Genomic DNA, 20,562 nt, shown 5'->3' on the forward strand with positions numbered 1-20,562 from the left:
CGATGCTTCCTGAGGCCGGCGGAGAAGAACAGATGGAGTCAGTATGTGGCTATCCTGACCTATGTTTACAAATGTACAAAGAACAATGAGACAGGTTTTACATGGTACTTCTTGATGTTCAGAAGGGACGCCCGGCTGCCTGTGGACCTGTGTTTTGGAGTGTCCGCGGATGGAACAAGTAGCGAGAAATACTCCAGCTATGTAAACCAGCTAAAGATTCAACTACAGCAAGCCCACAAGCTTACCCAGGCTGCTGCAGTGGGCCTCATTACGACCCTGGCGGAAATCGAAAAACGATGGCGGAAATGCAATACCGCCATCGAATAGCGCTCGGTGCGACTATGACCCGTCACCGCAAAGTACGAAGCCATTAGCGACACCGTAGTGAACGCCAACGCTAACTGCACCAAGTACGCGCGCGCGCGCCATGCCAAACCGTAAATACCACCATGGCGCAAGGGTACGCGAATTCCGACCCTAGCGGACATGTACCTAACGCCATCAAGCACGGCGGAAAGTACCATTCCGCCATGGTGAGAAGTACGGCATCGCGAATCAACCGTAAACGGCCCCACTGAGTGCCTGTACACCGCTCCCTGCCCACAAAGTACAACTCCCCGTAGGTGCAATGAAGTCACAATGCAACCAGTGAAATGCACAAGTCACCCATGCATGCCAACGAACAAAAGATACACAAGAGGGGCCAATGGGAGCTGCAGGGCACAGATGGCACGAATACAGAAGCCATTCCAATGGACATGACCACAGTCCCCCCCCAAGAAACGCACGCAAACACAGGCACCTGTGACCAGCAATATTCCGAAAATCACATCATTCCACCAGTCCACCTGGCTGACCGGCATCTGTCACACAAAACCCAATCCCCCGCCCCTGAGCATGACAACATTCAAACAGTCATATTGGCAGCCCCCATCCCTGACCTCACTGGGCTACGTAGGCAAACGCGCCCAGCACAGTACCACGCAACTAAACTCCGAAGCTGGAACCCAATGCAGGTCTCCTCACAAAACATCGCTCCCCAAATAGGAATATGCCACATCACTCGCAAAGAAGAACGCTACACGGCCCATATCAGAATAGAAATTTAATGCACAACAAAATCACCAAGCCCATACAGCCATTAGGCCATGAACTCCAAAACACATTTCACCATTGTGGGCTGCATCCGCAAGAAATGACCAGCTACTACTTGTGTGACGCCCTGTTCCATCATGGTACACAGAGCCACATTCACGTACGAAAAGGCAACATGGAAGCGCACAGAACCGCAGGGCCGTCCCAATGGGGAGGCACTAGTCCAGCTGAAAGGCCGAAATGTTGCTCCAAGCCACTAGTACTGCGTAAGGGCATGTGGCCCATTGGCGATCGTCCCATAAGATCGTAATGCTGCTCCACTGATTAACACGAAGCAGCAGGTGTCGGGAGTAAAAGCCATCTGCAGGAGTGGCATACAGATGGCAGTGGCAAAAGGGGAGGAGATACCTGTCAACCAAAAGAAAAGAAAAAGAACAGAATGGCCATCAGAACTACATTCCAACAACTCACTCCAATGATCACACTAAATCCACAGCCATATGCATGCTAGCCCACTCCAAAGGATCATCACCACCCCAAAACCACTTGCGACTCATAACCATCTATATCGAGGTGCAAACACCATCACAAACGAGTGTACCTGTGCATGCGTCTGTTAAAACAGAATCCATCAGATGGGATTGGTAACGTGCATGGACACAAGTGTCTGAAGGCGCGCCGAGACAGGGAGGGTTCAACAAGGCCAGATAGACGATGGTCCCACTATGGCAGCCCTGCATCACATAGCGCAGGGGAGGCGGATAGATTCCAAGAAGCCCTGTACATGGCAAACTCTGTATCAAATCATCTGCCCATGCATCCATTCATCATTCCCTCATCCCGGGATTAAAACGCCTGAATATTTACTCACATAACATTAGAAATATCCATTGAGTCTGTGCGTTATGCAGCCTGCAAAATCCACAGTGCCCCAGCCCGTAATTCTAGTGTTGTGAAGTAACATGTATTTGGGAACGTCCGGCCTCATCGCCCACGTCGCTATTGCGCATCCCAAACTATTCATATCAATCATTGCATCCTCGCCATGGCCCCTGTCTCAAGGACATTGAACAATAGAACGTTATATTTGCAGTCAGACCTGTGGGCATCTCCTCGCCGCTAGCTGAAAACCGAAAGCGCCGCCCTTCGAATTCCTCATTTGCAACATCACGTCGAAAAGGCATCTGTGGCCGTTTGAAATCACAAATTAATCCATCTAGTGCGGCTGTGTGTGAAAATGGCAACTGCCTTCACTCACAAATGGAACGCCCCGCCCGTCGTTGCAACTCGGTACAGTGATGCATGAGGGCCCACCGTTACTCGAGTACTACGTTCCACTGACCCTTCACAAGTCTGTTCGCGACTGCAAAGATTGCATGTGAAACAATGGGACCATAGCCGAATGTACATATCAACAAATGTTACACGGCCATCGGGTACAAATACATGATTGCTATAGCAAGATGCCATTACTCGAATTGCAGCGTTGTGTGCGGGACGTGCTCGGCCAAAGGGGAGAGCAGCTTGCACAGGTGGAATGAATCACCACAGGTGGAGGCCATACAGCCTGAAGACACATAAATTGCACACCCAGTCTCCTCCCACAACCACACCCACTCCGAAATGCTACCGGCAGGACTCGCGATGTTGGCCCTGGGGGACCTGATAGCACTGCAAGTACTCCAACTCCAAGAAGAAGACGAACACCAACTACAACCGGCCGCACGGAGGGGACGCAGGAGGAGGAGGAGGCCAAGGCAGGGCCAGCAAGGGCCGCCAGCACAGCCACTACCACCACGCAGGCAGCCCGCAATCCCACGCCTTCGAGCACATCCGTTCAACCTCACTGATGAGCAGATCCACACCCTCGACAGTTTGGACCGGGACACCATAACCGCCATTGTGGACATGACACAGGCTGACCTTGTCAGCATGATAGATAGCCCAACCGCCATCCCACCCCTACTGAAGGTGGTGTCTGTACTACACTTCCTGGCCACAGGCACCTACCAGCACACAGTCGGACAGTTGCATGGCATTTCTCAGCCACTGTTCTCACGGACACTATTGCAAGTGCTCGATGCCCTCCTGCAGCACGCAGACGACTACATCTCTCTACCACGCTCGGAGCAGGAAATTACCAACACAAAAGTGGGATTCCATGCACTTGCCGGCATACCGGGTTGCATTGGTGCCATCGACTGCACCCATGTGGAATTGGTCGTCCCACATGCCATGGAGGCCCAGTACCGCAACCGAAAACAATTTCATTCCCTGAATGTACAAATGGTGTGTGACTCCAACAGGATCATTACACATTGTTGTGCACGATTCCCTGGATCAACCCATGATTCTATGGTCTTGAGGAACTGTACAATACCACGCTACATGGAGCGACACGCAGGGAACAGATCCTGGCTACTCGGTGAGTCTCATTACATGCATGATAATGTGGGGTATGTGATTCGGCAATGACCTGGCAGGAAGGGGGGGGGGTGTGCGTACGTAGCAATGGCATTCCACATCATACGTTTATCGTCCACATACAGGTGATGCTGGATATCCACTGAAGAGATGGCTCCTCACACCAGTCCGGAACCCACGGGACCAGCATGAGGAGGACTACAACCATGCCCACTCACGTACCCGTGTAGTCATTGAACAGGCATTCGGCCTACTGAAGACTCGTTTCCGCTGCCTCAGCAGGTCTGGCGGGGCACTCCTGTACCGCCATGTGAAGGTTGCAAAGATGGTGATGGCATGTGTCATGCTCCACAACATGTGCGTACGTAGAAATGTGCCATGCCCCCTGACGCAGAACTGCAAGCACCTGATGATGGTCATGATGAGGGTGGGGATGTGGCAGCACCTCAAGGAGTCTGCGAGGCACAGGAGGGCCGTGACATTCGTCAGCATCTCATTGATGCATGCTTCTAGCACTCACGCCTGGTGGCTGATACATGGACACGGTACTCATGGCACTGTGTGTGTCTGGTACATGCACAATATGGATTGTACGCCTATGATGGCCTAGTACACAAAGATCATTGTCCACACATCTCATTGGTTAATCGTGCACTGTTTATGGCATATGTGATATCATGTTGAACACCCTATCGACCCGCCACCCAAGTGAGCCCAAAACACCCCCTCCACCCTCCTACCTCCCCCCCGAACACCAGTGTCCAAAGATGCTCATTGTCAGTGGGCAGTCGCTATTGCAAGCCCCCTCTGCGGGTATCAGGGGCACCCCTGCCTGTGGAGCGCAGGTTCCTCCCGGATCTACGTTGGGGGCTGCCCTGGACGGAACTTGCAACGGATGATGTCTCTGCCTGCTCACGTCCATGCATGTCCCTAAGGGTTTGTGAGAGCTCAGTGAGCACACGGCGCACTGCGGCAAGTTCGGCACATACGTCTTTGGACGTCGCATGCAGTTCCCCCCTCAGGCTCTCGGTGCTTCTCCCCATTTGGACTCTCAGGCTCTCGGTGCTACTCTCCATTTGGACTCTCAGGCTCTCGGTGCTACTCTCCATTTGTGCCCTTAGTGTCTCTGTACTCCTCTCCATTTCTGCCCTCAGTGTCTCAGTTGATGTTTCTATGTCTGCCTTAGTGCCCCCACATTCATCGGCATGGTCCTTGAGGAGCGTGGCCAGTTGCTGCTGTTGCACGATTAACTGGTCGAGGGACTGTTGCCTCTGCTGGGCCATGGCCATTTGCGGGGGTGTCACAGAGGGGCTGGTGACCTCATGTTGCCTTGCCACAGGGCTTGTGGGGGATGGCCAGTCGTCGTCTTGTGGGTGCCCCTGCGTGGTATCCTCATGTTGTACGGGATGGGACAGACAGGGGGATTGGGACAGGTCATGGATGGATCTGACTTCGACATCCCCGTCTTCTGTGTCGGAGCATGCTGCCATCAATGGGGTGTCACCTATGGTGCTGCTGCCACCAGAGGCAGTGCCTTCTGTGGCATCCGTTGGGGGGACCTGTGGTGGTGGTGTTGTGGGCATGCTGGCTGCTGAGGTGCCTGTTGATGTTCCCTCCTCTGTGCTGCCACCTGATTTGTGCTGCTGCCGTGTCTTGATGCGTGCAGCTGAGGTGGAGGGTCTTTGGTCGTTGGTCTTGGCCCTCTTTGCAGGTGTGCTGGTAGGGGTGTCCTGGAGCTCGTCGTTTGGATCGGACCCTGTGGTGGAGTAAAGGAGGGCGAGGGTTAATAATGGGTCTGTGGGAATTGGAATGGCATTGTATCACATGCATTGGGGTGGTACCTGAGTGTGATTTGGGTCGGGGCCTTGGAGGTGCTTTCATTTGTGTGTGGAGTGAGGGTGCAGTTGTTTGGCAGCCTGCAGTTAGGGTGTGCCTGCTGCACGTGTAGTGCGTGTTTTAGGGGTTTTTAATTATTTATGTATTTATTGTGAGTTTTAAAGTGCGCTATCAGGCCGATGTGTGTGGACGTTCTCCTGGACATGTGTTTCTGTTGCACTATGTGGACAGATGGTACTTCACATGATTGGACATTGTGGATTTAGCATTGTTTTATTTGGCCCACCTACCTGAATCTTCGGATGTCTGCACTCCTTTCTCCATCCCTCCGACTCCCTCTATGCTCTCCATTCCAATGGTGGAGGCACAGATTTCTTCCCAGGGGGTCAACTTGATGGGTGATTCAGGACCTCCCCCGGTGGCTGTGGCAATGTTGCGGTTGGCAGACAGTATGCTACGGACGCGTATCCGCAGGTCGTCCCATCGCTTTCTGCATTGCTGTGGGTTGCGGGGTGCGGTCCCCACCGCACTTACCCGCTGTGCCACCAGAGCCCATATGGCCTTCTTGTTCGCAAGTGCCGTCCTGGTCATTTGCGTGGAGAAGACGACGGCAGCATTCTCCTGGAGGGTCTCTGTTAGCACGGTGAGTTCCTCACGGGAGAAGTGGACCTGCCGCTTGCGATCGCACGCTTTCTTCGCTACTTTTCCCATTTTTCTCGGTTTCGCTAGGGTGGATGACGGGTTGGGGTGTGTCTCAGGGTAGTGTTTTTAGTGGTTGTGTGGATTTTGTGGTTTTATAGGTGTACGGCGGGATGTTTCCCGTTCCGGGCCCATGTTTTTACTTCCGTTTCCGTATATTTACGGTCACCGTACTTTCCGGTTGGCGCTCACTGCGGTGTCCGCTGAGATGGGTGGCGGTATTGCACCTAGGGCGCCGTACGGCGGCGGTGTGGGCCGTTTTGGGGTCATTTCCGCCATCGCGGACTTTGCACTTCCGCCATGGCGTGGTGCTCGTGCCCGATGGGTCGGAATGGGCCACACTTTGCTCCTTCGTGCAATGGCGGAAACGCTATTTACGCTGTGGCGGTCCGGTCAGTCACTTTCCGCCAGGGTCGTAATGAGGGCCACACAAACACTGCTATGACGCCACTGTCAGGTTTCACGCTCTTCAGCTTGACTATCGTGTGTTGATCCAGATTCTTTCCATATTCTTTTTTATTGGCATTTTTAAATCAATATAAACTTTCCCCCTCCCCCCTCCTCTGCCCCTCTCCCCCTTCTCTCTCCCGCTTCTTCCCAGGTCCTGTGTGGTCCGCTCCACCTTTTCCTGTGGATCCAGCCATACCTCCTATTTTCCCGTCGAACTTCTACATTGTCCATGGATGCACCTCCCCGACTTCTGTACGAGACGTTCCTCAGAGCAGGTCCAAGAGATGCATCCTCCTTGTGCACTACGCTTTCCTTGCATCTGTCATTAGAAATCACAGTACTATATCCCAGTCCATTTTATCTTTCTGATGTTCACCCGATAGCATAAATTACTTTTCCCATGGCAAGCAGGTTCCATATTTTGCCCACCCATTCGTCTTCTGTAGGCACCACTTTTGCTTTCCATTTGCTGGCTACTAGGAGGGCCCTGGCAATCACCAAGATCACATAGATTTTACGCTGAGCCTTACAGGTCAACTTATCCAGTTCCCCATCAAGTCCAATATAAACAGCCCTTTGTTTGGTGACTTCTCCGTCCCCAACATGCCCCTTATTGCTTCCTGAATCATTTGCAGGCCTTTATCTGGAGGTAGAAGAAACAGAGGTTGATCCTGCGACCCAGGAACAAGTGGGGGATGAGGGAACCAGACCATATTGCATACTATTGCGCTGCCCAAATTCAGAGTGCTGAGGGACTGGACAAATTAGGACAGAGGTAAAAGGTGGAGAGATATGGGTAGAGCAGTGATGGGAGTGGATCTAGAGAACGTCCTATGGCTACCCCAGGAGGACAGCCCCCATAACATGTATTGCAGTGAAATCGAGGCCCTGGTGGGGCATACGTGGGATGAACTGGTAAAATGCTCTAAAATAACCACTTTCCCCTCACCGCTAACCCCAATTTTTAGGAACCCTCAATTCACGCTCGGGTGGGATAGGAAGGGCTATGTCAAGTGGCAGGAAGGGGGATGTAGCAGGCTGAAGGATTTGTTTAAAGGAGATGAGATAAAATCCTTCCCCCAGTTGATCCACATTCTAGGAAAGAGGGGACGAAAAATGCTAGGTGACAAATGGAAGGCTTCACCTTTCATCAGCGAGCATCAGCTAGGCGAGCTCCTGTCTACTGACTGCGAGATGAGAGATGACCAAGGAACATCAAGACCTTGCACCGGAACCACCTGCTCCCAATCAGGATGAGGTTGAGATGACACTGGCAGAACATGAAAACGATTTGACAAAGAACCCGATGGCAAGACAGTAGCGACTCTACACTGAAAGGCCCAAAGAGACATATCCTTCGATGGCTCAATCCCTGTAAGCTTCTCAAGCTAACGATACCATGAGACCACCAGAAGGACAACCGGAAATCAGCGAGGGTGCTGATGCTGAGGGCGATCCATTTGGCATCTACCCAGACCATGAGCTAGATATATCAGACACTAGTGTGGGTCCTTAACACGCAAAGATCCAGATCCCACTCCTCGGGAACCTGAACCCCAACCTGAGAGTGTTCCTTCAAAATATATTCCTGATCCTGCTCCAATCACCCCAACTATGCTGCACATGGTAGGGGAACATTTACACATTCCTGCACTAGGAGATAGGTTCCCGGACTTGATGCAGAGCATTTCCTCTCACTCCTTGTAATTGCTGGACTGCCTCTGACATAGCGGACCAGCCAAAGTAAAGACTTTGGGTCCTCCCACATACATGCTGCTACCTGTCTCTCCAAAGACCAGTCTGCCTACTAGACAGCCATTAACAGAAATGACATCAAACAGCAGCAGCAAGGACCTCGAGACAGCCATGGCCAGGCTGTCTCCGAAGTAAGGAATTTCGTCATTGTTTTACAGTGCAACGTATAGAGACTTTGTGTATACTTTTTAGGAGGTTTTCTATTTTTAAAGAACTGTTTTGGAATATTTTAAAAGGACTATTTTTATGTTTTTGAAAGTTTAATTTAGTTAAGCAGCTGCTTAGGTTTAGGTTTATATTATTTGCACATAGTGGGCCTCATTACAACTATGCTGGCCAGGAATTAACGTGCTGGTAATTCCGTTTACCGGCACGTTTCTGGACCGGCAGAGTACAAGTTTGCTGGTGGGGTGGCCTGATTTACCTCCAGCTATGAGCTGGAGGTAACTTAGGCACCCCAGTGGCAAAAAACAGCCAGTATTACCAGCACCAGTAATACCGGCAATCCCCCCATGGAGGACCTACCATTACCGGCAACTGTAATATGTCAATAATTCCGGTATATCAGGCGCCGATAACGGTAGGTCCTTTTGCCGGTATCCCGACAGAACTACCAACGGGATATTGGCAAACTTATAATGAGGGCCAGTGTCTTGTGAGCTCCCCTTCTATATCAAAATCAAAAAATACCCTGCTGGTGTACCGGAAGAAAGTATAAGTGAGCCAAGGAACAACTAAAGAACGGTACACCAACATTCCATTGTCCGCCTTTTCTTTTGCGTGCAAAGTTATTCTAATCCCGAGTTTCTCTCCTTGGGAGGTTTGGGGAAAATCCATCCTGGCCTAATCTTTGCCTTTCTGTCCCTTGTCTGTTTTCAACAAAGGTGGTCTAGAGCTCAGATAAGCGGGGTTTGGAGACAAGTCAGAGGTGGGTAAAGCATTCATTAAAGGGATATAAAAGTGTATTGTGGCCCGTCTACCCTGTCTCACAATAAGTGCGAGGAAAGGTCATATTCTCTACATGTGGCTTGCCAGTTTTTACACAACCAACTACAGGCAAAAACATTTCATTTTCCTGGAGTATGACTCCTGGAGCGGGTGGAGCGGGTGGGAGGAGCTATGTCTTCCCTAATGACAGACATACATGGTTCCAGAAGGTTCAGATTGCCAGATCTCTGCTGCTCAGGTAAAACACTTTTAAAGAGGGCATTGTAAGGTTGTGATGTGGGATCATAATGCTCTTTCTTCTGAGCAGTCTGGTGTGTAATTTGGTGGTGATTGGATAAATAATGCATAGATTTTGGAACCAAATTTGTTAAGTACGTGCCAAGATTATAGGTATGCTTCCAACAAGAGATTTCCTGTAACCTCTTTCATGCTTACAGCACTTGAGGAGTTGTTGGCAAGGCATAAAATAACTTCCCCTTCATTTGGAATGAGGGTGCCCCCACTAGAGCTGCCTTCTTCCAAAACTGTCTGGCAAAGGTGAGGCACATTGAGCTATTTTGTGTGGTGAACAGGTTGCTGTTCAGAGATCTCCATTTGTATCCATCTCTCACTTGTGCGACGTAGAAGATTATATACACATCCTGCATGCCAGGACACTGCACTTACCTGGTAAATGTGGAGCTTAAAAGCAGATAAATTCCCCTAAGAGCCCACACCAACAACTGTTGTGCATCCTTGCATGGGAAATATGTTCTTGTGCCCATCTCCTCGTTGGCATAGTGCTTGGAATTAGTGCTGTCCGTTTGGATTGTTACTTGAGCCTGTAGGGAAATGCCTCTTACCAGAATTCCCCAACTGGCAAATGACTGAGAAAGAATTGCTAAGCAAAACAGCAGCAGCCATCGGAACAAGAGTCAGCCCGGACCACTGTAGAACAGGGTCATGCAAGGACTCGCTTACCTGTAAACCAGCCACGCAGAAGCTTACTGAGAAAATCCCATAACACTCATTGTACATTTTTCAGAGCGGGTCGCAATTGTCAAAGTGCGGTAGACACGTTTGAGGAAAAGGGAGGGGGCTTAGCCCACTTTTTATGTATTTATTTATGACTCCTGGGCGGGGAAGCCAGGTACCGATTACCCCTCCCGGGAGAACCAGTGGGAGAAGGAGGGGATGATAAAAACAGGGGCAGAAAAAAGGAAGTTGTGGGTTGTTCGGGTGAGGCCGAGGATGAGATGCAGGACCAGGAGTACAGAAGGAGGAAGGACTATGCAGAGCAGCGCAGAGGTGATTTTTAAGGAAGCAATGTATTAGCTGGTGAGAGCAAGTGGTACTGTGCTTTGAATGCGCGTCCAAGTGCAAGAGTGATAGTGGTAGGAGAAAGGTATGAAATTAGTGAAAGGGTGACTGAGGGTGTGAAAGGAGGTTGGCGAGGAGGGAGTGGTAGTAGTATTGAGGTGGGAGCAGTAGTGCAGTGTGTCAGGGTCCCACTTTACACTGTCAGGTTTCCTTATTACAGTTCACGATTTAAACACACTAATTGGAGGTTTAAGAGTAGTGATCAGTTTTAGATTAAGGCAGAGGTGCTGGGAATGTGTCTTTTTTCTTTGGTCATTTATTCGATATGTGATTTTCTTCCTTAATGTTTCTGTCAGGAAGCCTTTGTTTCCCTAGGGCAAGATGGAGGCACAGTTCAGCAGCATTGATTGGCTGGAGCTGGAAGTGAGGTAGTTTGGAAATATTTTAAGAATTCTAAACTGCCTTTCCATTGTAGTAATCATTGAAGCAGGTTGCAGTTATTACAGCTCCAGCAACTAGAGACTTTTACCTGTTAAAACCTAAGTTTTAGAAACCTAAAGAAGCAATCCGTAGACCAGTAACCAGTGAAGCAGCAAGAGACTTCAGTGTCATATTTAGGAAGAAGAGAATTCAGTTCAGCAACCAAGAAGAAGAAAGCTAAGTGAACATTTTGTTTCTGTATTTAATAAGGAGAGGAAATACAAATATATTCTTCAATGTAAAACAATTGCTATTGTTAGCTCCAGGGCTACAGTTTTCTAAGACAGATTCGGCTGCATCCATGTCACAGGCCATCACTGCTAACTTAAGTAATATTACTAGCACTCTGGCTACTTTAAAACAACGAAAAACCATAGCTGAAAGAACCAGTAAAGCTTGGTTCACACCTGAATTACAAAAAAGTAAATCCCTGATGGCGAAGTCATACTTTATTTGGAGAAAAAAAACCTCTTGCTGAGCATCTAGCCACATATAAAGCAAAGGCCAAAGCCTATAAGCTAGCAATTGTTATGGCAAAAAAATCATACCATAACACAAGAATAACAAATGCCAAGTCTAATATTAAAGAACTCTTTAAAATCTTAATAGAAAATGAAACGGGCATTAAACCCATAGCTCATTCCATAAAGACAGGTGCTTCCTGGTGCCACAAAATACAGGACTCCATGCAAAATAAACTTTCTACGATAAGGGAAAACATAGCCCAAAACAAGGCCTTACCACAGACCTTCATAGAGAATCCTTCTCTTATAAGATGTTCCTCGATACCTCAATTTCATTATAATTGTATATCAGTGCAGGACCTGTCTCTTATTATCGAACAACTTAAAACTACATGTTGCAGGGAAGACCCATGCGCCGCCTTAATTATAAACACCTGCCCTATGCCCTTCTTGGAGGCTATATGTAATTTTATTAACGCATCATTTTTAGAAGGCCAAGTAACAAACATCCCTTTCTTACTTAAAATCATAGATTGTGCAGCTTACAACCAAATCTCTCAACATCTTGACTCTCATTCTATCATTCTATCTTAAATCCTCGTCAATCTGGATTTCGAAAGGGTTTTGGCACAGAGACTGCCTTATTAGAATTAAAATCAAGACTCCTGGAAAGAATAGACAAAGGTGCAGCTCATGCTCCTAGACCTGTCAGCTGCATTCGATTTAGTCGATCATGCGATCTTGGCTGACAGGCTAGGGGAAGTAGCTAATTTTTCGCCCGAGGCAACTCAATGGACCATCTCATTCTTTGATAACCAAATTAGCCGCGTCTTTATAGATGAGGCAACAGCAGATCCTATGACTTTATCTTTTGGAGTGCCCCAAGGGGCATGTCTGTCCCCTTGTATTTATAATATTTGTACTACCCCGTTCTATAAAACTTTAGAACAAGAGGGCATGCTGTTTACCAACTATGCCGACGACACCCAGTGTGCCGTCCCTCTGTAGGCTCCTACGCCCAGGACGAGGAGGAACTCAATAGAGTCTATTCGAAAGTGGAAGAATGGATGATAGAAAACAATCTAGCCCTTAACAGGGACAAAACCGAATTAATGTTGATTGGCACACAATCTATGATCAAGAAGTTGGGACCATGTTACTCTGAATTTCATCTGGGAGATGTTATCATTAAACCACAGAAGAAGGTGAAAACTCTAGGTGTAACATTTGACCAACATCTAGACATGCAAGCTCATGTGAAAAGTTTGGTCTCATCTGCTATCTACTTTATCAAATTGCTTGCCCATTTGCGCCCTTTCATTACTCAAGCTAATGCTGTGACATTGGCACAAGCTATTATGAGATCTAAGATGGATTACTGTGGTAGCCTTCTGATCGGATGTAGCAAAAAAATCACTAATAGACTTCAAGTGGTGCAGAACGGTGCTGTCCGAATAGTAGTGGGATTGACCCGCCGCAATCACGTCTCTCAAGCAAGCAGGTCTCTTCATTGGCTGCCTGTAGCATCCCGAATGCAGTTTCGGCTATTAACAGTAACCATGAAATGTAGACTTGGTCTAATGCCGAACTACCTTCAAGACTTAATATCGAAAAAATCGAATAGCCGTCTGTAAAGTTCTATGCTTCAAGTAAAGTCAGAAGCTTAATGTTATGTTCTAAAGTGACTTTATTGATTAAGAACATATGCTATAAAGATCAAGTGTGAGATCTAATGTACACCTCAGACAGTTATGGGGCCTATCCATTAAGGATGGGTAGCTGATCTAGGCCATGGGTGTCCTGCATTTGTTAACACTGTATTTACGGTGTGGTTTTCTGTTCAGCAAGGTGCTGAGATGTTGGCATTTTTGCCAAGGGGATAGAGTGATGTTAGTCAGATAGGCATTGTTCTTGCTGTCTGATATATGTTACCGTGGAGTGAGGGAATATTGTTAATTGTCCTCTGTTATGTTGTTAGTAGGGTATTGCTGATTTATTAGAATGTAAAGGCTGGGTCCTTTAGAGTAGGTTTAGCTGTTTGGCCGACAGTTGGTGTTTGTGTTGGGTCTTTCCACTCTCACGGCCTCACACGACAACTGCTAAAACTTTCTGTCATACATTGCAGCTCTTGCAAAAACTGTGAAAATTCTGGATCCAATTCTCGTAATACCAATATAGTTCTGTCCACCCTGCCATTGTCAAGACATTTCTCTTGCACCTTCTTCCTGGTGACAGTACAACACTCATTTTGGTAAAAATCTCCATAGATCTGATCGTACATGCTATGTCTGGTATCCGGACCTGTTTCGAGAATACAGCTCATTTCCAACTTGTTCTCTTCCTCATAGAACCCAAACTTGTACTGTTTCAAATGGCCCTCTTTTTCATCCGTTGTCACCAATGAAAAGTCACCATTGAATAGCTTGTGTTTGCCCAGTAAGCTACTGACTTGTGTCATCCCTTCCTCCTTCTCGACTTTGTCACGGCCTGCGCCTTCCAGTCTCTCTGGCCGCGTGAAAATTCGCTGTTCTATAGCCCTTTGTTCCTTACAGAGTAGTCCACATGACCCATTCGTCACCAACTTGATGGCTGTTACAATTCTCTCGGATGTCATCATTCCACAGCGACACTGCTTGTGAAAGGATCGTTCGTTGGCACACACTCCGCCCCAACCCTGTTTACTTTTAAGGGCGATGTACTGATCTGATCTAAACCAGTACTGGCAGTAATATCGTTACACGTTTATGATAACATTTCCTTCACTTTGTCGTGTTTTCTTACTGCACCCTCTGTCCTGGTTACGCGTTTACGATAACATTTCCTTCACTTTGCTGTGTTTTCTTTCTGCACTCTGTATACCCTTTCTCCTTTTTTTTCCACACACAGTACACACCCACAGCCTTACAGTGATTCTTCCTCTTTGCCGATTCTTCCCCTGTGCGACCGTAAATTAATAGGATATTTACGCCCCGGCACGCTTCTTCCTACGCGCCGCTGCACTAACATCGCAGCCAGTCACTGATCGCGCCTCCTTGCCGACACTCATCTGGGCGTCTGTGCGTCGGTTTTCTATGCCCTGGCACACCCTTTTCTGTTTTTAAACTTGTTTCATAGATTAGCGCTCCCTATAACAGTGATTCAATCAGGACTCACCTTAACGCCAAGGGCAAAGGGGCCCCGGGGCTGGTGGATGTCTGCTCTTCAGGAACGCACCTTTCTGATTGCGAACAGATTGTAGAAAGACGTTCACGTTGAGGCCGCTGCTCCAAAGCACACCGTTTGAAGCTGACTTCTCGTTACTCAGCTGTCACTCCTTGTTGCTGTTCCTCCCTGTGTACGCCGGCACATTGAACAGCTGACTTATTTCAAACGTCATCTGCTGCAACTCATCAGTTTCTTCCTTCGTGGGATCTTTAAATAAGGATCATCGTCGCCATTGTAAGGTTCTATGCTTCAAGTAAAGTTGGAAGCTTAATGTTATGTTCTAAAGTGACTTAAAAACACATGCTATAAAGATCAAGGGCGAGATCTAATGTTACATCCACCAGCCCTGGTGACATGCTGGTCCCAACTGTCTACTTTCAAATGCATCACCGCAGTCTGGCCCCCAGAATTCTACAGGTGACATCACAGGAGAGCAAAACAAACACGCACACAGATGGACCAGATCATTACACCGTCCACTTAGATCTAGCTACCTGAACCTTATGAATATTCCCAGGAGCAAATCTAAAAAGATGGAAAAGGGAGCTTTCTCTACTGCAGCCCCAGCAGCCTGGAATGCTCTACTATTAGATCTACGGGATCATACTCTGCTCACCAGTTTTAAGAAGAAACTGAAGACCTGGCTCTTCGCATAGACCTCGCTCTTACTCCTGTAACATGGTCCCACACTGACGCTCGCTCCTTTGTCCTCCTTTATGATCCCTCTCACTGTGTTTTTTGTTTTGTCTCTGTCTTAGTTTGCACCCTAACGCCCATGGGTTCAAGGATAAGCGATACAAATAACGTAAAGTAAAGTAAAAGTAAAGTTTTGAATTGTAATCAAACTCTGATATGGAGTTGCGAGAAGCAGCATATCGAATCCGCACGTAACTACTAACCCATTAGAGCGAGTAACAGCGAGTGTCATTTGATCTGTCTTACTAATGCAGACAGCATCTTGTGCGAGAGTGAAGATTACTCGGTAGCATTTAGATCCGCAGTAGACTATTAACAATGCGCATGCAGTCTGTGGCGGTCGTTTCGTGTAACATTTAACATCCAAAATCTGTTGCTATTTATTAACATTAACCCTGATCTTTGAGTTCGGATTTCGTATAAGAGACCCGCCGGCCTTCGTTTTCAAGAAAAGGACCCTAGGCCGTACGAGTATGTGCCGTGCGCTTCATTCTGAGAAGAAATTCAAATCAAACAGCTGATTCTGCATCGTGCCGGTGGATATGAGGTGAAGAGTATTTCGTTCAATGAATACTAATACAGCTGAGTTATTAAATTAAAGGTTAGCGCAGGCTCGCGCACAGCTAACGACCAACACATCCGAGCAGGCGCGCATGTGTGAAACTGAAATCCAATGAACTTTATGAACTTAAACAAGACTACAAACAGTTCATGAGCTAAGAACACACAGCACGCATAATTTACAAGGGTGAAACTACTACCTGCATTACAGCGCACACCTCGCACAATCTCCTAGTAAGCAGCAGAAAGACTTTTAAGAAAAGTTGTAAATTGTACCAAAGAGCACAGAAGTTATTCAGTTTAAGTTATAAGTAAATGGTAACCAGTTATAGACTTTAGTGGTTTAGTATAATTAAGGAAGCAAGCAAACAGAAAACCTGAGGAAAAAGAAAAAGTATACCAAGAGGCTTTCAAGAACACAGCAACAACAGTTCCAATTAACTATAGCCTATCAGCAAGAAAGCATAGGTAACTGGTATTTAAGGGAAGTGGGTGGCAAAGGATGTTTTAGATCTTTTGGATATAAGTAGCAGAGCAGGTAGTAACTTGTTGTAATTACCTTTTAGATATTCACAGCACAGAACCATCCAGTCCAGTCCAAAAAGGTGGTGGTGGGTGCAAGAAAAGATCAGCATTTCTTATTTTCTCCACTTCACATTTCCCATTGGGTTTGCCAGCTTGATAGTTATATCTGTACAGAGACTGTTGGGCAGGCAGACTTTGGGGGGTCTGGTGGGCCATCATCACTCTTGCAGGAAAACTCAAGCTGGACCTTATAGAAAGAAAGGCCCACGCATTTAATCCTGCCTGAGTGAGGATGGACCCAGAGTCAGTGTTGAGTTTGGGTGTTTTAGGAAAGATGTAATGGATATAAAGCAGGATTTAAAGGTAGCTAGGAATGAGACTTTAGCTTTGGGAGCCAAGATGGAGGAATTAAGTAATTTTGTGCATAAGTCCGAGGTTCCAAGTCCATCAGGATGGAAGTCAGGGACCAATTACCCCAGGAGAAACAGTAGGAGAAGGAGGGGAGGATAAAAACAGGGGCAGAAAAAAGGAAGGTGTGGATTGTTCGAGTGAGGCTGAGCAGAAGATGCAGGACCAAGAGTACAGAAGGAGGAAGGACTATGCAAAGCAGCGCAGAGGTGATTTGTAAGGAAGCAGGGTATTGGCTGGCGAGAGCAAGTGGTACTGTGCTTTGAATGTGCGTCCAAGTGTATGAGTGATAGTGGTAGGAGAAAGGTACGAAATGAGTGAAAGGGCGACTGAGAGTGTGAAAGGAGGCTGGCGAGGAGGGAGTGGTAGTAGTATTAAGGTGGGAGCAGTAGTGCAGAGGAGGAGAGAGTAGTAGTGGTGTGGAAGGAGGAGTAGGTGTAGGTTGGAGAGTAATATTGAGAGAGGATGCATCATTGGATGACGTCACTTCTCCCCAGGAGGGAGACCTTCCCCGTAGGGATAGGGTGGTGTGGCAGCTAACCGGTTGTCCCCCTAGGGGTGGTAACATGCGGGAAGACCTTCCAGGGGAGGATTCCCCTCTTGGGTATGGAGACGTTCATTCTGTGGTTTCCTTCCTGACTACCCACCACAGTCATATATTGTCAACATGTTATATTGTAACACAGTAAACTCCTCAAGTACTGAGACGTGGAAGCTCCGAGGAGGCGTGAAGTTCAATCCCTTGAAAGTGATAAAAGACTCTGATAGCCCATCGAGGAGGAACTGGCATCATTGTATAAAAAGAGACAATGGACTTAACAAAGTCCAGTTGGGAACAGCAGCAGGAGTGCAGCAGACCGCAGGCGGGAGTTACAAACTCTGAGGACAGACTGCAGAACGGAGGACGGCGGCACGAAGCTTAGAGTCCTGTTGGGGTCTAGCAGGAACAGACCTGACTATAAGACCAGAGAGTAGAAATGGTGGTGTGACCTCGATGAGGTTCGCCATTCGGGCCAACAACTACGCCGACACTGTGCAAAAACAAGGACCACGGAGCAATCGCAGAAGAGCAGAAACCGAACAGGGAAACCAGAGCAGCTGCCAACATGGACCCCAGTCCCAGGAAGAACCAATGACGTGCTGCAGCCCAGAAGAAGGTAAAGGGAGGCACGGAAGACGCAGTGGGAATAAGGGGGTGGTGGGGTGAAAGGCTGCTAGTGAACAAAACTATAACCAGTGCATCAGGAGTAATCTCCCTCGGTCCAATGGCAGAGATAAGACTACTGGTGAAAGAGACTGGCCTCTGCTTTGAAAGTAACCTCCCTCGACCGAGTGGCAGAGAAAAGGCTACTGGTGAAAGAAACTGCAATCTGTGCATCGGGAGTCACCTCCCTTAGCCCAGTGGCAGAGTCAAGGCTACTGGTGAAAGAAACTAATCTGTGTATCGGAAGTAATCTCCCTCAGCCCAGTGGCAGAGGCAACGCTACTACTGAAAGAGACTGTAATCTGTACATTGAAAGTGATCTCCTTTGGCCCAGTTGTGGAGATAAAGCTACCGGGGCAAGAACTCTAATCTTAACATCACGGGTGGTCTCCCTCTGCACAGCAGCAGTGATAAAACTACCGAAGAAATGAACTGTGCAGTGTGGGTCAAAAGTAAACTCCCTCATACCAATCTTATCAAGAGAGATAGTGTTCAAAGTTGGGAATCATTAGTAAATCATCAGAGAACCAAAAAGATTCTTTGGAACATTACCCAGGGTGCAAAGGAGGAAAGTGCAACACCCATTGGAGGAACTGTGGCAGGAGGTACAACATCTGATGGAAAGTGTTTGTTGATTATACCAAGGAACTATTTATACCAGGAGAGGGGAGGCATTCTCCTGGTTGACACAGGTGGGTGTCTTGCAATACTTCCTAGGACCCAGAGACTCACAGAGTCTGTAGTCCTTATCTACGGACCCTTGTTGCAGGAACCAAGACTCTGGTACTTTCGAATTAGGTAATTAGCAGTTACTTTTTTTTAAACTTTTTAATTTGAATCCAGCCTCTACTACATTTTAGTTGTAGTGGCGAGCCATTGACAAAGAAATATCTAAGAGTTTGCTCTCCCATTCCAGCCCCTATCGTGTGGAAACCATTCCTGTAAACTTTGGTTCAATAAATCCTTGCGCCTAACTACGCTTGGAGAAGACGTCATCTCTCTGGCTTCCAACTCCTCCCCACTCTGGAGGAGTAGGGAACCTGAAGCTTTGTTGCCTGATTTGAGCGTTCAGTCCCTTCTCCCTCCTTAGTTGCGATAGCTTCATGGTTCCCGAGAATCCAGGTCAGTGAAAACCATATTGTAATCTGACAATAAGACAAAGCAGACAGGATTATGGCTACATACCTCAGTCACTCTCTCAATCATTGTATATTTTGAATAATTCCATAAACAGGTGTACAATTTTAAGCCTGTCAAATGGCATAGTGAAGGGCTTTAAGGAAATCATAAAAAATAGCTTGATGGAACAAGTGTGATATCTCTATAAGATGTCTGTGTTTCCTTGTATACTATCGAAATTCAAGCGCTTGGCTGAACACAATTACAGTAACGACAACCATGGGCTAGGCCATCATGGATGCCTGCAAAATCGACACAAGAAGACAACAGAGTTGCATGCCTCTGAGGTTATGGTATGTTACAAAGCTTTTATACTGCGCCAGTCACCACTGTAGTGGTCTCACAACGCTAGCCTGAGAAAATGGAGTATTGTGCCTCGGCCAAGGTAACTAGGCCACAGTATGTGGAAGAAGAAGAAAGGAAAACAGTTTATAAAGTGTTGTGGGCAGAAGTAGGTAATTCCGGCGGGACACCGGCAAGCTGCCCCTACCGTTTCCGCTGCCTGATATCTCGGTATTACCGGGGAATTTAAAGTGACAGAAAGGGCGGAAAATCCCCATTCCATGAAGTTCCATAGGAATTCATCAAAGGGATTGCCGGAATTCTGGCATTTATTTGACGCGGGTGGCCTGATTTACCACTGGCTTGACCTTGTTCAATACTGATTTACCGGCAGGTCAGGCCTGATGGTAAGTCAGTGTCCCCATCAGCAAACCAGCGTTTCCCCAGTCCGGAATAATTGCCAGTGTCGGAATTACCAGCAATCATACCAGCAGTTTTTCCAGACCGGGGAACATGTAATGATCCCCAAAGTGTTAGTACTAAAACACTAAACCAAGGATGAGATGTAGGGCTCGCTATGTCAGTGGTATGGGTAATTTTGGCATGGAGGATATCACTATTCAAAATGATTTGCGATGTGTCTTGTTTTGAATGCTGTAAATGCTTCTTCAGTCATTTTGCTCCTATCATGATTTATCAGTAATGCCCTAAATTTTCATGCTTTATGGAGAGATAAGATCCCACTTTTTCCAATACTGTCTTCTATGGGGAAGGGCACAATGCTCCTGCATTCACCATTCAAAGGCCAGACTTGCCAAGTACTAAGGAGCTCAAGGATGTGCATTGTGCTGTTCTGACACAAAGACCTGCAACTCTCTAAGATACATAAACGGCTGATGTGGCAAAGGCATAAAAAACTGCCTGAATAAATTAGAGCAATTACATCTGTTACTGATCAACGACAGCTATCGAATAAAAAAAATCATACACAGTAGCTGATTAATATATTTTCTAAATTTTTCAGCACAAAGCTATCCTAATGCAGAGCTATGG

At 47.4% G+C, this 20,562-nt stretch overlaps 1 protein-coding gene across 2 annotated transcripts in view; it reads right to left on the reverse strand.

Moving 5' to 3' along the window:
- RFX8 (regulatory factor X8) overlaps window positions 1–20,562 on the reverse strand; it is a 1,087,262-nt gene that overhangs the window by 242,570 nt on the left and 824,130 nt on the right. The window lies entirely within an intron of this gene.

Source organism: Ambystoma mexicanum, chromosome 7p (assembly GCF_040938575.1).
Source record: "Ambystoma mexicanum isolate Mex_15411 chromosome 7p, UKY_AmexF1_1, whole genome shotgun sequence".
In the NCBI taxonomy this organism is placed as follows: Eukaryota; Metazoa; Chordata; class Amphibia; order Caudata; family Ambystomatidae; genus Ambystoma; species Ambystoma mexicanum.